Source organism: Balaenoptera borealis (assembly GCF_965194805.1).
Source record: "Balaenoptera borealis genome assembly, chromosome: 19".
Taxonomy (NCBI): domain Eukaryota; kingdom Metazoa; phylum Chordata; class Mammalia; order Artiodactyla; family Balaenopteridae; genus Balaenoptera; species Balaenoptera borealis.
The window spans coordinates 52,049,880-52,069,572 of record NC_138878.1 but is presented as its reverse complement, the minus strand read 5'-3'; the positions used below and the strand labels follow the sequence as shown (position 1 = coordinate 52,069,572).

The 19,693-nt window shown below is 40.3% G+C and overlaps 2 long non-coding RNA genes across 4 annotated transcripts in view; one reads left to right on the top strand and one right to left on the bottom strand.

Annotated features, from left to right (window-relative positions):
• The window catches only part of LOC309616226, a 41,681-nt gene that overhangs the window by 19,867 nt on the left and 2,121 nt on the right, over positions 1-19,693 (top strand). For all 3 annotated transcript variants that reach the window (XR_014237364.1, XR_014237365.1, XR_014237366.1), the window contains exon 3: positions 135-230. This is a non-coding gene — a long non-coding RNA (uncharacterized lncRNA). The remainder of the gene's footprint in view (positions 1-134; positions 231-19,693) is intronic.
• LOC309616232 lies at positions 4,849-18,643 on the bottom strand. Its single transcript, XR_014237379.1, has 2 exons — positions 7,034-18,643; positions 4,849-6,696 (listed from the first exon to the last, which is right to left on the bottom strand). It is a non-coding gene; the product is annotated as an uncharacterized lncRNA (long non-coding RNA).

The following is a 19,693-nucleotide window of genomic DNA, read 5'->3' as shown; positions in this document are numbered from 1 at the left end:
GGTCGCAGATCAGTTTGGACAAGAGCAGCCTCATTCCGAGGTCTCCTCTCCATCTCAAAGTCCCAGACAGGATTGAAACATTTCTTTTCGTCTTTGCTAAAATACGAATATCTTATTTCTTTCTCCACAAACAGGATATCCGGTTCCCAAACCAGATCTAATCCACCCACTGAAGCACAGGCAGGAGCTGTGGGTGGTGAAGAGAAGCCTCTCCCAAAGTGCCTGTCCAGGTGGGTGGCCAAGTGTTGGGCAGGAGGGGTCATGGCAACCTTAACTGAGGGGACCACTGCCTCTGGAATTCCGTGGGAAGCTTCTTCTTGTGGCCTCCTTGGGTGCCTGGGTCAGTGTAGAGCTCTTTGTCTTGAAGTCCCTTTGTCCTCCCACCTCAACACATTATTTTCTGCCACAGGGTAAAGAACCTGTTTTATGTATAAGGGCAAGGCTCTGGGCTCCAACTGCTTGGTATTAAAACCTGCCTTTGCCAGTCACCAGCCCAGTGGCAATAGGGAAGTTGCATGATTTTGTCGGGCCTCCTTTAGCTAATTTAGGCTGTTAATGTTCACTGCAGTAACAGATAATCTCCAACAGCTGAGTGGCTCAACACATGAAAAGGATCTTTCTCACTCATGGCAGGGTTTGTGTGGGTCAGCGTGAGAGATCGTATCACACGGTTATTCAGAGACCCAGGTGTCGCCTGTCTGGCTTTATGGTCACCTTGGCATCCTTCCACTGGTAGAGGGGAAATGAGAGGAAGTATGGAAGTCACACCTACATTATTTCCCCTCACACTCTGTTGACAAAACTCGGCAGTTGGCCATCCCTTTTTTTTTTCAATTTATTTTATTGAAGTATATAGTTGATTTACAATGTTGTGTTAGTTTCTGGTGTACAGCAAGGCGATTCAGTTATACATATATATAATAGTTTACGTCTACTAATCCCAAACTCCCAATCCATCCCTCCCCCACCCCGCCCTCCCCCTTGGCAGCCACAGGCTTGTTCTCTATGTCTGTGAGTCTATGTCCCTCTTTCGATGCAGCTGGGAACTGAGGTTTAGCTCTGTATCCAAGGAGAAGAGCAGATGGGTTTCTGGGTTTTGTTTACATCAAACCAGTCTGCTGCACTCAGCCTACTCTTGAAAAATGAAAGTGATAATAATTTCTAACTCATTGGGCTGTTTGAAGATGTAATCATTTGATGCATGAAATTAGTTAGCACCATGCCTGAGTTATAGTTACGAGCTCAAAAAAAGTCAGCTGTTAGGATCTTTCATGTAATAATAACAATCACAATGCATAATCTCTCACATGTCCTCCTAGACTCAGTAAAAAAGTTTATGTTACCATCTCTGCCTATAGGCTGCATCCCACCCTTTTCCACCTGTTCATCTATCCTTCTGTTTGTCAGACAGAAGCAATCCCTAGCTGCACTGTCTTCCTGGCCCTCCTTTACTGTAGAGCCTCAAGATGGTATTTGGCTTTGTTTGGCCCACATCTGGGCTGCTGAGAACAGTTGGAGTCACAGGTGTGTTGACTGGCACCACTGCAGTCATGGTCTTGCCCCTCTCCTGCTTCCTTGCACTCCCCAGCCAGTTCATGTGTGTCTCTAGCCCCCTTCACAGCCCGATGGAGTCTCTCCCAAATACTTACCTTTCAATTCCATTCCACATGGTCCATCAGATTCTTCATACCTTAGAAGGAAATCATGATTTTGCCCACTTCTCCATCCTCCACAGTATCAGTGGATGGCCTTGTCATTTAGACAGTTGAGAAGGTGGGAAACGACCTTGTACAAACTCGTTAACACTCTGTCTCCATCTAACCCAACATTCAGCCATTATCATCCTGCTTATTTTATGTTTTTCACATCGGGTAAATCCATCACCTCCACCACCTCTGTGAGCTCCACTACGAACATCCTGGTCTAAGCTCTCATCATCTTTTGCCAAGATGATGCCAAGACACTTCTAACTGGTTGGCTCACATCTGCTCTGTGTTTCTTCTGATCAGCTCTCTCTCCTGCACCAGCTCCGCCATCCATGCAAGCATTGATCCAAACATGCACCACTCCCTGAGCCACTGATGTCTCGGCATACAACCTACTTCATGGCCTTCTTCCTTGCTGCTCAAACTTACAGGTCATCTCTATCTGTCTCATACCTGTAGCTTCCCTTCCCAACTTTGTGGAAGAGGTCTCGCCCCCTGCCGTGGCTACTTCCTGCACAAGAGACTAAATCACACCTTCTCCTGCAACTTTGGAGGGTTCTCATGCTTCCTCCTAGAAAGGTAACCGGTATTCAGACTCTGTCAGCTTTGACTGTCTTGACTTGTCTTTGATTAGCTTTGACTGTCTTGACTTGATGTAAATGGAGTCCCACAGTTTATTCTGTCACGTCTGTCTTCTTTCGATCTTCGTTATGCCCGTGAGAGTCATTCTTGTGGTTCTATATAGTTCAACTCTGTTCTTTCTCAGTACTCAGCAGTATCTCATTGTATGTCCATTCTCCTGTGATTGGCATTTTAATTTTTTCCTATTTCTTGTATTATGAACATTCTTGTTCATGTTATGTTTGGAGATATATACTATGTATATATAATATAGTACTCATTTTTGTTGGGAATATACAGAGAGGAATGACTGGGTCTTCGGGTATGTATATGTTTAGCTTGAACAGAAACTGCCAAACAGTTTTACAGAGTGGCTGCACCCTTTCACGCTCCCACGAGCCATGTGTGAGACTGCCCATTGCTACGCATTCTCATCAGCACTTGGTGTCTTCCCCTTTTCTTTCTGAGGCCCAGTGGTGAGGTGGCTCAGAACCACAGCACTGAAACCATTCTTGATGAGGTCATAGCTTTTATCCTAATTGCCAAATGTAAGAACAGTACTAACGATAGTGGATATTGGCCCATGATATACTGAACATTCAACCTGTGCCAGGCACTGTGCTAAGTACTTTACAGGTGTGGTCTTGTCAACCCTCATGGCAGCTGGTGAATTAGGAACTGGGCATCTCCCAGTGTTTCAGGTTAGGAAATGGTGATTTACAGGTGGTTAATAACTGTCAAGATGACTGCTTGGTAGAGGCAGGGTTTGAACTGAAGTGACAGTCTTCACCGCTGCGCTGTACTGGTTTTGGATGCAGCAGAAACCTGTTCCACTTTTCTGTAGCTCAGCTTTGGTAGCACTTGGTCCCAGTGGTCCCTCTTTTCCAATTCTAACTGGATTGTTCTCTGCCTCTTAACTCTGATCGCTTCCTAAATACTGGCTTTGCCTGACATCTCATGGCCCTTTCTTTTTATTGTAATTAGTCCCCCAGAATGATCCACCTCTACTCTTAGTTCTTTGGCTCATGCATGTTGTGTCCCATATCCATGCCGTAATATAGACAGGATAGTTAACAGGTATTCATTGCTTTTTGGTGCTTGTAAAAACTGTATATACACTGTTTCAATTCATCCTCACAGTGATTTTTGAGACTCTACTTGTACTCTGATTTGTAGGTGAGGAAGCAGAAGCTTGTGGAAGTTGAATGGCTTGCTAAAGGGCAGAAAACTAGCAAAGGTGTGTTGCTGGGATTTGAGCCTGGGCTGATTCTCCCTAGGTACCATGATGTCAAACACAATGCTCTGTTGGCTTCTAACATTTATATTTGACTACAGTTTTATAGGTTTATATTAATCATAAACCTTGGTTTATGACACACTCATCATCTGGCAGTGTACTATCATGTTTAATTTATTTTTAAACTTTTCCCATTTATTTATTTCCCCTAAAAAGATTATAGTGGGAACTTCCCTGGTGGTCCAGTGGTTAAAACTCCACGCTTCCAATGCAAGGGATGTGGGTTCAATCCCTGGTCGGGGAACTAAGATCCCACATGCCGCGCAGCGCGGCCAAAAGGTTTTTTAAAAAAAATTATAGTGAACACCATCAGCCAATGCAAGAACAGGAGTATTACCAACCAATATCCTACCTTGATCTATATATTTCTTCCCTTTCCCATCCTCTCCCTTCCTGACAAAGATAATCACTGTCTTGAACTTGTCTTCATAATTTCATTACTTTATATGTGGGAGTGTTTTGTATTATAAATTGAATTTCTTTTGTAGATGTGGTGGCTTTCAGATTTTCTGTTTCTTGTGCTGGATTTGTTATTTTGCATCTTTCAAGCAGTTTGTCTATTTCACCTAGTTGTCAATTCATTGGTTTAATTAAAATCGTATCATACCTGTTTGTAAGCATGCTTAAACAGCGTATTATATGGTTTTCTGTTTTTTAACTTCTGATAAATGGTTATCATACTTGATTGTTATGGTTTGAACGTGTACCCCTCAAATTCATTTGTTGAAATCCTCACCTCCAAAGATGATGGTATTAGGAGTTGGGGCCTTTGGGAGGTGCAGAAGTCATGAGCGTTCAGTGTCTTATCCAATAGGCTCCAGAGAGATCCCTCTCCCTTCCACCATATGGGGACAAGCAAGAAGGCACTGGCTATGAACCAGAAAGAATGCCCTCACCAGAATGTGACCACGCTGGCGCCTTGATCCTGGACTCCCCAGCCTCCAGAACTGTGAGAAACAAATTTCTGTTGTTTGTAAGCTACCCAGGCTTTGGTATGTTGTTACAGCAGCCCAAACTGACCAAGACATTGATGTAGTTTTCTGATACATGCTTTTAAAGAATTCAGTGTTAAATTACTAAGAATCACTGTGTGTGAGCTGTAGGTTTTTTTTTTCCTTCTTCTCAAAATATTCTGTTACATCAATATATCACAATGTATTTATCGATTTTTGTGGACATTCACCTATTTCCATAATTATATCCAAAAATTCTCACTATACTACATTGTTCAATGAAAGATACTCACTTGTTTCCTTTTTCTTTTTTTTTTTTTTTTTGGTGGTCACCCACCTTGCTGCACACATGTGCAGGAGTTTTAGTTGTAATTCTTTTTATGAGTGGAATGACCGGATGATCGAAAACAACTTTACAAGATGTTGCCCAGTGTTTTCTAAAGTGACTTTACCAATTTGTTAACTTCACCAGCGATGAATGCGAGATTTCATAGACCACATTCTGTCCCACATATGATATTTTTGGGCTCTATAATTCCTGCCAGTTGAATAGGTGCTAACTGGTTTCTTACTCTGGTCTTCACTGGCATTTACCTCATTACCACTGAGATTGAACTCCTCATTAAGTGTTTTTTGGCCATTGTGTATCTTCTTGTGGAATAGAATAGAGAGCCCAGAAATAGCCACTTTTTAATTGAAGTATAGGTGATTTACAATATTATATTAGTTTCATGTGTACAACATAGTGATTCCATATTTTTATAGATTATACTCCATTTAAAGTACTTACAAAACAATGGCTCTATTTCCCTGTGCTGTATAGTATATCCTTGTTGCTTATCTATTTCACACATAGTAGTTTATACCTCTTAATCCCATACGACTATCTTGCCCCTCCTCCTTTACCGCTCCCTACTGGTAACCACTAGTTTCTTCTCTATGAGTCTTGTTCCTGTTTTATTATATATATTGGGTTGGCCAAAAAGTGCGTTTGGTTTTTAAGTAAAAATAAAAGACAGATTTTTCATTTTCACCAAGAACTTTATTTTTATTTATTTTTTTAAAAGGATTTTTTTAAATGATTTTATATATTAGTTATTTTTGGCTGCGTTGGGTCTTCATTGCTGCGCGCGAGCTTTCATCTAGTTGCAGTGAGCGGGGGCTACTCTTCATTGTAGTGCGCAGGCTTCTCTTGTTGTGGAGCACAGGCTCTAGATGCGTGGGCTTCAGTAGTTTTGGCACGCAGGCTCAGTATTTGTGGCTTGAGGGCTCTAGAGTGCAGGCTCACTATTTGTGGCACACGGGCTTAGTTGCTTCACGGCATGTGGGATCTTCCCAGACCAGGGCTTGAACCCATATCCCCTGCACTGGCAAGCAGATTAACCTCTGTGCCACCAGGGAAGTCCCACTACTTTTGTCTTTTAACCTCCATAGTTTGTGTGTAGATGATTTCCTACCTAATGTTTGCCTTTACTGGTGAGCTTTCCCATTTCATAATTTTCTTGTTTCTAGTTGCGGCCTTTTCTTTTCTGCCTACAGAAGATCCTTTAGCATTTGTTGTAAAGCTGGTTCAGTGGTGCTGAATTCTTTTAGCTTTTGCTTGTCTGTAAAGCTTTTGATTTCTCCATCAAATCTGAACGAGAGTCTCGCTGGGTAGAGTATTCTTGGTTGTAGGTTTTTCCCTTTCATCACTTTAAATATATTATGCCATTCCCTTCTGGCCTGCAGAGTTTCTGCTGAAAGTCAGCTGATAGCATTATGGGAATTCCCTTGTATGTTATTTGTTGCTTTTAATATTTTCTTTCTTACCATGTGTCTTGGCATGTTCCTCCTTGGATTAATCCCGTATGGAACTCTGCACTTCCTGTGAACTTGGAGTGACTGTTACCTTTCCCATGTTAAGGAAGTTTTCAGCTATTATCTCTTCAAGTATTTTCTTGGCCCTTTCTCTCTTCTCCTTCTGAGACCCTTATAATGTGAATGTTAGTGTGTTTGATGTTGTCCCAGATATCTCTAAACTGTCCTCATTTCTTTTCTTTCTTTTTTCTTTGTTCTGTGGCAGTGATTTCCACCACTCTCTTCCAGTTCACTGATCCATTCTTCTGCCTCATTTATTCTGCTGTTGATCCCTTTATAGTGTATTTTTTTTAATGTCATTTATTATTATTATTATTTTTTAATTAATTTATTTGTTTATTTATTTTTGGCTGTGTTGGGTCCTCGTTTCTGTGCGAGGGCTTTCTCCAGTTGCGGAGAGCGGGGGTCACTCTTCATCGCGGTGCGCGGGCCTCTCACTGTCGCGGCCTCTCCCGTTGCGGAGCACAGGCTCCAGACGCGCAGGCTCAGTAGTTGTGGCTCACGGGCTTAGTTGCTCCGTGGCATGTGGGATCTTCCCAGACCAGGGCTCAAACCCGTGTCCCCTGCATTGGCAGGCAGATTCTCAACCACTGCGCCACCAGGGAAGCCCCCTATAGTGTATTTTTCATTTCAGTTATTGTATTCTTCAACTCTGTTCGGTTGTTCTTTATATTTTCTAACTCTTTGCTAAAAACTTCTTGTAACTTAACCTTCTCTGCATCCTTTCTTTTCCCGAGTTCTTGGGTCATCTTTACGATCATTACTCTTAACTCTTCTCGGGTAGATTGCCCATCTCCACTTCATTTAGTTGTTCTTGTGGGTTTATTTATTGTTGCTTCATCTGGAACATATTCCTTTGCTGTCTCATTTTGTCTGAATCTCTATTTGTATTTTTATGTGTGTGTTAGGTTCATTATGTTTTTCAACCTTGGAGAAGTGGCCCTCTGTAGGGGATGGACTATTTGTCCCAGCAGTACACTCCCCTCTCATCACCCAAGGGCCAGAGGACAGCTGGTCCTAGGGTAGTTTCTGACCTGTGTTTGAGGACTTAGTTAAACAAGCTTAGGGATCATAGTTTTCTTGCTTTTGGACTTCCCCCTGGTGAGTGAGGCTGGTCAAGAGTCTTGTGCAGGCTTCCTGGTGGGAGGGGCTGGTGCCTACCCACTGGAGGGTGAAGCTGGGTTTTGGCTTTCTGGTGAACAGGGCCATGTCAAGGGGTGTCTCTAGAGGTGGCTGTGGACTCAGGAAGTCTTTAGGCAGCCTATCTGCTGATGGGTGGGGCTGTGTTCCCACCAAGTTGGCTGTTTGGTCTAAGGCATCCCAGCATGGGAGCCTACAGGCTTTTGGGTAGGGTTAGGTCTTGGTGCTAATGACGCCAGAAAGACTTCTGCCTTCAGTGACAAGTTAATGTAGATGAATACTCACCAGTATCTCCGCCCCCAGTGTGTACGTCCCCAAGGTGAGATACAGCTGCCCCCTGCCTCCCCAGGAGACCCTCCAAGACCAGCAGGTAGGTCTGGTCTACACTCCTGTGAAGTCACTGCTTTTGCCCTAGGTCCCAGTGTACGTGAGACTGTGTGTGCACTCCAAGAGTGGAGTTTCTGTTTTCCCCAGTCCTGTGGAGCTCCTGCATTCAAGCCCTGCTGGCCTTCAAAAGCCAAATGCTCTGGGGCTCCTCCTTCTGATGCTGGACCCTCAGGCTGGGGAGCCTGACGTGGGGCTAAGAACTCTTCTGTGGCAGAACTTCTGTGATATAATTATCTTCCAGTATTCTCCAGTTTGTGGGTCACCCACCTGGGAGGTATGGGATTTGATTATATTGTGAGTGTGCCCCTCCTACCATCTCGCTCTGGTTTCTTCTTTGTGTCTTTGGCTGTAGAATTTTTTTTTGGTAGGTTCCAGTCATCTTTACTGATGGTTGTTCAGCAGTTAGTTGTGATTTTGGTGTGCTCATGAGAAGAGCTGAACACAAGGTCCTTCTACTCCACCATCTTGTTTCCTCTCACTGTCACTAGTTGTTTACTTTACTTTTTTTGCCACATATTGTGTCTTTTTTTCTACATTCAGTTCTGGAGTCAGGAAAGTCCAAGATCAAGATTCCTATGGGGTTCAGGGGGCTTCCCTGGTGGTGCAGTGGTTGAGAATCTGCCTGCCAATGCAGGGGACACGGATTCAAGCCCTGGTCTGGGAGGATCCCACATGCCGCAGAGCAACTAGGCCCATGAGCCACAACTACCGAGCCTGCACGTCTGGTGCTTGTGCTCCGCAACGAGAGGCTGCGATAGTGAGAGGCCCGTGCACCGCGATGAAGAGTGGCCCCCGCTTGCCGCAACTAGAGAAAGCCCTTGCACAGAAACGAAGACCCAACACAGCCAAAAATATATAAATAAATATAAATAATAAAAATAAAGGAATTCCTTTAAAAAAAAAAAAAGATTTCTATGGGGTTCAGTTTCCTAGCTTGCAGAGAGCCACCTTCTCGCTATGTCCTCAAATGGAGAAGTCATCGTGTTCATAAATGAGGACACACGATATGTTAAATATGTAACTGCTTCAGAATTAATTCTTTTATCTCAATTTTTTAAAAAGTAATTTTGTTAGTTAGGGTTCTCCAGAAAAACGGAACCAACAGAATGTGTCTAAATGAATACATTAGAGGGATATTTATTTTGAGAAATTACCTCATGATTCTGGAGACTAGTAAGTCTGAAATCTGCAGGGCAGGATGATGGAGAGCAGCTGTCTGGTATCCAAAAAATGAGTCATCCTATATCCACTTGATTATTAAAATCTTCCTCTGCTGAGGTCAGCCCTTAGAGAGTGTTCCTGTGTTGTTTTTTGTTTTTTTATCAAAACATTACATCAATAATCACAGTGTATTTACCCACTTGGGTGGACATTCATCTGTTTCTATAATTATATCTTAAAATATATGACTATACTACACTGTTCAATAAAAGATATTCACTTGTTGGCTATTTTGAACAGTGCTACTATGAACATGGGTGTACAAATATCTCTTCAAGACTCTGTTTTCAATTCTTTTGGATATTACTCTGAAGTGGGATTGCTGGATCATATAGGTAGTTCTTTTTTTTTTTTTTATTGAACTGTAGTTAATTTACAATATTGTGTTAGATTCAGGTGTACAGCAAAGTAATTCAGATTTATATTTAAGTTATATTCCATTTAGATTCTTTTCCATTATACATTATTACAAGATACTGAATATACTTCCCAAAGCTGTACAGTAAGTTCTTGTTTATCTATTTTATATATATGGTGTGTATGTGTTAATTCCATACTCCTAATTTATCCCACCCCCATTCTTCTTTGGTAACCATAAGTTTGTTTTCTATGTCTTTGAGTCTGTTCCTGTTCTGTAAACACATTCATTTGTGTTATTTTTTAGATTCCAAATGTAAGTGATACCATGTACTATTTGCCTTTCTCTGTTTAACTTACTTCACTAAAAGTATGATATTCTCTGGGTCCATGCATGGTGCTGCAAATAGCAATATTTTGTTCTTTTTTATGGCTTAGTAATATTCCATTGTGTATGTGTCTATATTTATTGTATATTATATTACATATTCTTTATGCATTCATCTGTTGATGGACACTTAGGTTGCTTCCCTGCCTTGGGTATTGTAAATAGTGCTGCTGTGAACATTGAGGTGCATGTATCTTCAAATTAGAATTTTTCATCTTTTCCGGATATATGCCCAGGAGTGGGATTGCTGGATCATATAGTAACTCTATTTTTAGTTTTTAAGGAGCCTCCATACTGTTTTCTGTAGTGGCTGCACCAATTTACATGCCCAGCATTTATTATTTGTGGACTTTGATGATGGACATTCTGAATGGTGTGAGGTGATGCCTCTTTGTGGTTTTGATTTGCATTTCTGTAATGATTAGCAGTGCTGAGCATCTTTTCATGTCCCTCTTGGCCATGTGTATGTCTTTGGAGAAATGTCTACTGAGGACTTAAGACTTTTTTTTTTAATATTGAGTTGCATGAGGTGTTTGTATACTTTGGAAATTAACCCCTTGTCAGTAACATCATTTGCAAGTATTTTCTCCCATTCTGTATGTTGTCTTTTTGTTTTATTTATGGTTTCCTTTGCTGTGCAAAAGCTTGTAAGTTTGATTAGGTCCCATTTGTTTATTTTTGCTTTTATTTCTATTGCCTTGGGAGACTGACCTAAGAAAACATTGGTACAATTTATTGTGGAGAATGTTTTGCCTATTATGTCTTCTAGGAGTTTTATGGTGTCATGTCTTATCTTTACGTTTTTAAGCCATTTTGAGTTCATTTTTGTGTATGGTGTGAGGGTGTGTTCTAACTTCATTGATTTACACGCAGCTGTCCAAATTTCCCAGCACCATTTGCTGAAGAGACTGTCTTTTTGACCATAGGTGTGTGGGTTTATTTCTGGGGTCTCCATTCTGTTCATATGTCTGTTTTTGTGCCAATACCACAGTTTTGATACTGTAGCTTTGTAGTATTATCTGAAGTCTGAGAGTGTTATGCCTCCTGCTTTATTCTTTTTTCTCAGGATTGCTTTGGCAATTCTGGGTCTTTTTGTGATTCCATATAAATTTTAGGATTATTTATTCTAGTTCTATGAAAAATGTCATGGGTAATTTGATAGGGATCACATTAAATCTGTAGATTGCTTTGGGTAGTATGGCCCTTTTAACAATATTTATTCTTCCAATCCAAGAGCATGGGATATCTTTCCATTTCTTTGAATCCTCTTTAATTTCCTTTATTAATGTTTTATAGTTTTTAGCATACAAGTCTTTCACCTCCTTGGTCAAGTTTATTCCTAAGTATTGATATTTTACTATTTTGGTGCTATTTAAAAAGGTATTGTTTTTTACATTCCCTTTCTGATACTTCATTGTTAGTGAAAGAAATGCAACCGATTTCTGTATGTTAATCTTGTATCCTGCTACCTCACTGAATTCGTTTATCTTCAGCTGTAAAAGAGGAAATGGACAGTAACACAATAATAGTGGGGGACTTTAACACCTCACTTACACCAATGGACAGATCATCCAGACAGAAAATTAATAAGGAAACACAAACTTTAAATGACACAATAGACCAGATACATTTAATTGATATTTATAGGACATTCCATTCGAAAACAGCAGATTACACTTTCTTGTCAAGTGCACACGGAACATTCTCCAGGAAAGATCACATCTTGGGTCACAAATCAAGCCTTGGTAAATTTAGGAAAACTGAAATCATATCAAGCATCTTTTCCAACCACAACACTGAAATTAGAAGTAAATTACAGTGCAAAAAAACTTAAAAAACACAAACACATGGAGGCTAAACAATACGTTACTAAATAACCAAGAGATCACTGAAAAAAAATCAAAGAGGAAATCAAAAAGTACCTAGAGAGAAATGACAATGAACACATGATGATCCAAAACCCATGGGATGCAGCAAAAGCAGTTCTAAGAGGGAAATTTATAGCGCTACAGTCCTACCTCAAGAAACAAGAAAAATCTCAAGTAAACAATCTAACCTTACATCTAAAGGAACTAGAGAAAGAAGAACAAACAAAACCCAAAATTAGTAGAAGGAAAGAAATTATAAAGATCAGAGCAGAAATAAATGGAATAGAAACAAAGAAAACAATAGCAAAGGTCAATAAAACTAAAAGCTGGTTAAGGAGAATAAACAAAATTGATAAACCTGATGGTAAGAGGCCCGCGCACCATGATGAAGAGTGGCCCCCACTTGCCACAACTAGAGAAAGCCCTCACACAGAAACGAAGACCCAACACAGCCATAAATAAATAAATAAATAAAAATTTTAAGAAAAAAATTGATAAACCTTTAGCCAGACTCATCAAGAAAAAGAGGGAGAGGACTCAAATCAGTAAAATTAGAAATGAAAAAAGTTACAACAGACACCGCAGAAATACAAAGCATCATAAGACACTGCTACAATCAACTCTGTGCCAATATAACAGACAACCTGGAAGAAATGGACAAATTCTTAGAAAGGTATAAACTTCCAAGACTGAACCAGGAAGAAATAGAAAATATGAACAGACCAATCACAAGTAATGAAATTGAAACTGAAAAATCTTCCAACAGGGTTTCCCCAGTGGCGCAGCGGTTAAGAATCCACCTGCCAATGCAGGGGACACAGGTTCGAGCCCTGGTCCAGGAAGATCCCACGTGCTGCAGAGCAACAAAGCCCATGCACCACAACTACTGAGCCTGCACTCTAGAGCCTGCAAGCCACAACTACTGAGCCCATATGCCACAAGTACTGAAGCCCGCGTGCCTAGACCCGTGCACCACAATGAAGAGTACCCCCACTCGCTGCAACTACAGAAAGGCCGCATGCAGCAATGAAGACCCAACGCAGCCAAAAATAAATGAATAAATAAATAAAAGGAAAAAATAATTTATACAAAAAAAAAAATCCAACAAATGAAAGTCCAGGACCAGATGGCTTCATAGGTGAATTCTATCAAACATTTAGAGAGGAGCTAACACCCATCCTTCTCAAACTCTTCCAAAAAATTGCAGAGGATGGAACACTCCCAAACTCATTCTACAAGGCCACCATCACCCTGATACGAAAACCAGACAAAGATACTATAGAAAAAGAAAATTACAGACCAATATCACTGATGAATATAAATGCAAAAATCCTCAACAAAATACTAGCAAACAGAATCCAACAGCACATTAAAAGGATCATACACCATGATCAAGTGGGATTTATCCCAGGGATATATGTAAATCAATCAATGTGATACACCATATTAACAAATTGAAGAATAAAAACCATGCTCATCTCAATAGATGCAAAAAAAGCTTTTGAGACAATTCAACACCCATTTATGATAAAAACACTCCAGAAAGTGGGCATAGAGGGAACCTACTTCAACATAATAAGGCCATATGCCATAAACAGCAAACCCACAGCAAACGTCATTCTCAGTGGTGAAAAACTGAAAGCATTTCCTCTGAGATCAGGAACAAGACAAGGATGTCCACTGTCACCACTATTATTCAACATAGTTTTGGAAGTCCTAGCCATGCCAATCAGAGAAGAAAAAGAAATAAAAGTAATACAAATTGGAAAAGAAGTAAAATTGTCACTGTTTGCAGATGACATGTCATCTTCTATACGTAGACGATCCTAAAGATGCCACCAGAAATCTACTAGAACTAATCAATGAATTTGGTAAAGTTGTAGGATACAAAATTAATGCACAGAAAAATCTCTTGTATTCCTATACACTAACAATGAAAGATCAGAAAGAGAAGTTAAGGAAACACTCCCAGTCACCACTGCAACAAAAAGAATAAAATACCTAGGAATAAACCTACCTAAGGAGGTAAAAGACCTGTACTCAGAAAACTATAAGACACTGATGAAAGAAAACAAAGATGACACAAACAGATGGAGAGAAATACCAAGTTCTTGGATTGGAAGAATCAATATTGTGAAACTGACTATGCTGCCCAAAGCAATCTACAGATTCAATGCAATCCCTATCAAATTACCAATGGCATTTTTTACAGAACCAGAAGAAAAAATCTTTACATTTGTATGGAGACACAAAACACCCTGAATAGCCAAAGCAATCTTGAGGGAAAAAAACGGAGCTGGAGGAATCAGACTCCCTGACTTCAGACTATACTACAAAACTACAGTAATCAAGACAGTATGGTATTGGCACAAAAACAGAAATATAGACCAATGGAACAAGATAGAAAACCCAGAGATAAACCCATGCACCTATTGTCAACTAACCTATGACAAAGGAGACAAGGATATACAATGGAGAAAAGACAGTGTCTTCAATAAGTGGTGCTGGGAAAACTGGACAGCTACATGTAAAAGAATGAAATTAGAACACTCCCTAACACCATACACAAAAATAAAGTCAAAATGGATTAAAGACTTAAATGTAAGACTGGACACTATGAAACTCTTAGAGGAAAACATAGGAAGAACACTCTATGACATAAATCACAGCAAGATCCCTTTTGACCCACCTCCTAGAGTAATGGAAATAAAAACAAAAATAAACAAATGGGACCTAATGATACTTAAGAGCTTTTGCACAGCAAAGGAAACCATAAACAAGACGAAAAGACAACCCTCAGAATGGGAGAAAATATTTGCAAACGAAGCAGCTGACAAAGGATTAATCTCCAAAATATACAAGCAGCTCATGCAGCTCAATATCAAAAAAACAAACAACCCAATCCAAAAATGGGCAGAAGAACTAAATAGACATTTTTCCAAGAAGACATACAGATGGCCAAGAGGCACATGAAAAGCTGCTCAACATCACTAATTATTAGAGAAATGCAAATCAAAACTACAGTGAGGTGTCACCTCACACCGGTAGAATGGGCATCATCAGAAAATCTAAAAACAACAAATGCTGGAGAGGGTGTGGAGAAAAGGGAACCTTCTTGCACTGTTTGTGGGAATGTAAATCGATACAGCCACTATGGAGAACAGTATGGAGGTTCCTTAAAAAACTAAAAATAGAACTACCATATGACCCAGCAATCCCACTACTAGGCATATACCCAGAGAAAACCATAATTCAAAAAGACGCATGCACCCCAATGTTCACTGCAGCACTGTTTACAATAGCCAGGTCATGGAAGCAACCTAAATGCCCATCGACAGACAAATGGATAAAGAAGATGTGGTATATATATACAATGGAATATTACTCAGCCATAACAAGGAACAAAATTGGGTCATTTGTAGAGATGTGGATGGACCTAGAGACTCGTACAGAGTGAAGTCAGTCAGAAAGAGAAAAACGAATATCATATATTAACACATATATGTGGGATCTAGAAAAATGGTACAAATGAACTGGTTTGCAAGGCAGAAATAGAGACACAGATGTAGAGAACAAATGTATAGACACCAAGGGGGTAAAGCAGGGGTGGGGGTTAGTGGTGGTGGGATGAATTGGGAGATTGGGATTGACATATACACAGTAATGTGTATACAGTAGGTAACTAATAAGAACCCAATGTATAAAAAATAAAATTAAAAAAAAAGAATATGCATATAGCAGCAAGGTGGGTGACCACAAAAAAATAATAAATAAAAAGGAAACAAGTGAGTGTCTTTAACTGAACAGTATAATCTAGTCAGAATTTATGGGTATAATTATGGAAGCAGGTGAATGTCCACAAAAATTGATAAATACATTGTGATATACTGGCGTAACAATATTTTAAGAAGAAAGAAAGCTATAGTGCACAGATTGTGATTCTTAGTTATTTAACACTGAATTTTTTTAAAGCATGTATCAGAAGGCTACAGTAATGTCTTGATTCATTCAGGCTGCTGTAACAACGTACCACAGCCTGGGTAGCTTACAAACAGAAATTTGTTTCTCAGCGTTTTGGAAGCTGGGAAGCCCAGGATCAAGGTGCCAGCATGGTCATATTCTGGTGAGGCCCTTATTCCTGGTTCATAGCTGGTGCCTTCTCGCTGTCATGGTGGAAGGAGCGAAGGATCTCTCTGGAGCCTATTTGATAAAACACTGATCCCATTCAGGAGGGTTCCACCCTCATGACTTACACAGTCCTACCTCTTAATACCATCATCTTTGGATGTGAGGATTTCAACATGTAGGGGACATGTTCAACCCACAGCAATCAACAATGATACTATTTATCAGAAATTAAAAAACAGAAAACTATATTTTCTTTAAATATACTTACAAGCAAGTATGATGTAATAATTAAATCAAGGGATGAACTGACAACTAGATGAAATAAATTGCTTGAAAGATGCAAAATAACAAACCTAACACAAGAAACAAAATCTGAAATGCACCACATCTACAAAAGAAATTCAATTTATAATACAAAACACTCCCACTGTAAAGTAATGAAATTATGAAAGCAAGTTCAAGACAGTAATTCAGGAAAAGAGAGGATTGGAAAAAGAAGAAATGTATAGATAGAGGTAGGATATTGGTTGGTAATACTCCTGTTCTTGCATTGGCTGATGATGTTCACTATAATCTTTATAGAGAAAAATAAATGACTGGAAAAAGTTTAAAAATAAACATGACAGTGCACTGACAAATGAAAGTGTGTCATTAAGGTTTATGATTAATATAAACCTATACACCTGTAGTCAATTACAAATTTTAGAAGCCAACAGAGTGTATTGTGTTTGACATCATGGTACCTGGGGAGAATCAGCCCAGGAACAAATCCTAGCAACACCCCCTTGCTAGTTTTCTGCCCTTCAGCAAGCCATTCAACTTCCACAAGCTTCTGCCCCCTCACCTACAAATCAGTATAAATAGAGTCTCTCAAAAATCACTGTGAGGATGAGTTGAAACACTGCACCTACAGTGCTTAATACAGTGCAAGGACCAGAAAGCAATGAATACTTGTTAACTATCCTGTCTATATCAGAGCATGGACATGGAACACAACATGCATGAGTTGAAGCTGAAGAACTAAGTAGAGGTGGAGCATTCAGGGAAACTAATTACAGTTAAAAGAAGAAAGGGCCATGAGATGCCAGGCAAAGCCTTTTTTTTTTTTTTTTTTTTTTGGCTGTGCTGCACAGCATACAGGATCCCAGTTCCCCAACTAGTGATTGAACCCATGCCCCCTGCAATGGAAGCACAGAGCCCTAACCAGTGGACTGCCAGGGAATTCGCCAGGCAAAGCCAATATTGAGGGGACAATCAGACTAAGAGGCAGGGAACAATACTGTCAGAATTGGAAAAGAGGGACCACTGGAACCAAGTGCTACCAAAGCCCAGGTGCAGAAAAGTGGAACAGGTTTCCACTGCATCAAAAACAAGTACAGCGTGGTGGTGAAGACTGTCACTTCAGTTCAAACCCTGCCTCTACCAAGCAATCATCTTGACAGTTATTAACCACCTGTAAATCACCATTTCCTAACCTGAAACACTGGGAGATGCCCAGTTCCTAATTCACCAGCTGCCATGAGGGTTGACAAGACCACACCTGTAAAGTACTTAGCACAGTGCCTGGCACAGGTTGAATGTTCAGTATATCATGGGCCATTATCCACTATCGTTAGTACTGTTCTTACATTTGGCAATTAGGATAAAAGCTAGGACCTCATCAAGAATGGTTTCAGTGCTGTGGTTCTGAGCCACCTCACCACTGGGCCTCAGAAAGGAAAGAGGAAGACACCAAGTGCTGATGAGAATGCGTAGCGATGGGCACTCTCACACATGGCTCGTGGGAGCGTGAAAGGGTGCAGCCACTCTGTAAAACTGTTCAGCAGTTTCTGTTCAAGCTAAACATATACATACCCGAAGACCCAGTCATTCCTCTCTGTGTATATTCCCAACAAAAATGAGTACTATATTATATATACATAGTATATATCTCCAAAAATAACATGAACAAGAATGTTCATAATATCAGAAATAGGAAAAAAAACCGGCAATCACAGGAGAATGGACATCCTTACAATGAGATACTGCTGAGTACTGAGAAAGAACAGAGTTGAACTATATAGAACCACAAGAATGACTCTCACAGGCATAACGAAGATCAAAAGAAGACAGACATGACAGAATAAACTGTGGGACTCCATTTACATCAAGTCAAGAACAGTCAAAGCTAATCTATGGTGACAGAGTCTAAATACCAGTTACCTTTCTAGGAGGAAGCATGAGAAGCCTCCGAAGTTGCAGAAGGTGTGATTTAGTCTCTGGTGCAGGAAGTAGCCACGGCAGGGGGCGAAACCTCTTCCACAAAGTTGGGAAGGGAAGCTACAGGTATGAGACAGATAGAGATGACCTGTAAGGTTGAGCAGCAAGAAAGAAGGCCATGAAGTAGGTTGTATGCCAAGACATCAGTGGCTCAGGGAGTGAGTGGTGAATGTTTGGATCAATGCTTGCATGGATGGCGGAGCTGGTGCAGGAGAGAGAGCTGATCAGAAGAAACAGAGCAGATGTGAGCCAACCAGTTAGAAGTGTTTTGGCATCGTCTTGGCAAAAGATGATGAGAGCTTAGACCAGGATGTTCGTGGTGGAACCCATGGAGGTGGTAAAGGTGATGGATTCATGCAATATGGAAAACAAAATAAGCATGATGATGATGGCTGAATGTTGGGTTAGATGGAGGCAGAGTGTTACGAGTTTGCACAAGGTCCCACCTTCCCAACTCTCTGAAAAACAGGGCCATCCACTGATACTGTGGAGGATGGAGGAGTAGGCAAGATCATGATTTCCTTCTTATGCATGAAGAATTCGATGGAACGTGTGGGATATAATGCAAAAGTAAGTAGTTGGAAGAGACTGTCGGGCTGAGGAGGGGCTTAGAGACACATCAACTGACTGAGCTGTGCAAGGAAGCAGGAGAGGGGCAAGAGCATTACTCTTTAGTGGTGCCAATCTAGACACTTGATGACTCCAACTGTTCTCAGCAGCCCAGATGTGGGTCAGACAAAGCCAAATGTCGTCTTGGGGTTTTACAGTAGAGAGCCAGGAAGACAATGCAAGCTAGGGATTGCCTCTATCTGACAAATGGGAAGATAGATGAATGAATGGATGGAAAAGGGTGGGATGCAGAGTATAGGCAGAGATAGTAAAATAGGAAAATGATACCCCCAAAGGAAGACAATAATTTTCCAGTTACCAGTCAAAAAGAAATTGAGATCTATGAATTGATGAACAAAGAATTGAAAAATAATCATCTCAAAAAAACTGAATGAGCTAAAACAACTCAACAAAATCAGGAAAACAATACATAATCAAAATAAGTTAAATGAAGAGACAGAAACTTTAACATACAACCAAACATATATTTTGGAGCTGAGAATACAATGATGAATCAAAAATTCCATAGAGAGCTTTAACAGAAGATTTGATCATGCAGTAGAACCACTGAATTCAAAAACAGATCATTTGAAATTATACAGTTGGGGGAGGGGAAGAAAAGAGAATGATAAAGAGTGAAGAAAGCCTATGGGACTTTAAGAACCAATATATGCATTATGGGAGTCCTTCTAGAAGGAGAAGAGAAGTGGCAATAAACTTATTTAAAGAAATAATGGGTGAAAACATCCCAAATATGTAGAGAGATATGGACCATCCAGATAAATGAATCTCAGAGTTCCCCAGTCAGTTTCAACACAGAGAAGACTTCAACAGGACACTTTATAATCAAACTGTCAAAATCAAAGAGATTTTTGAAAGCAGCAAAGAAAAAGCAGTATGTT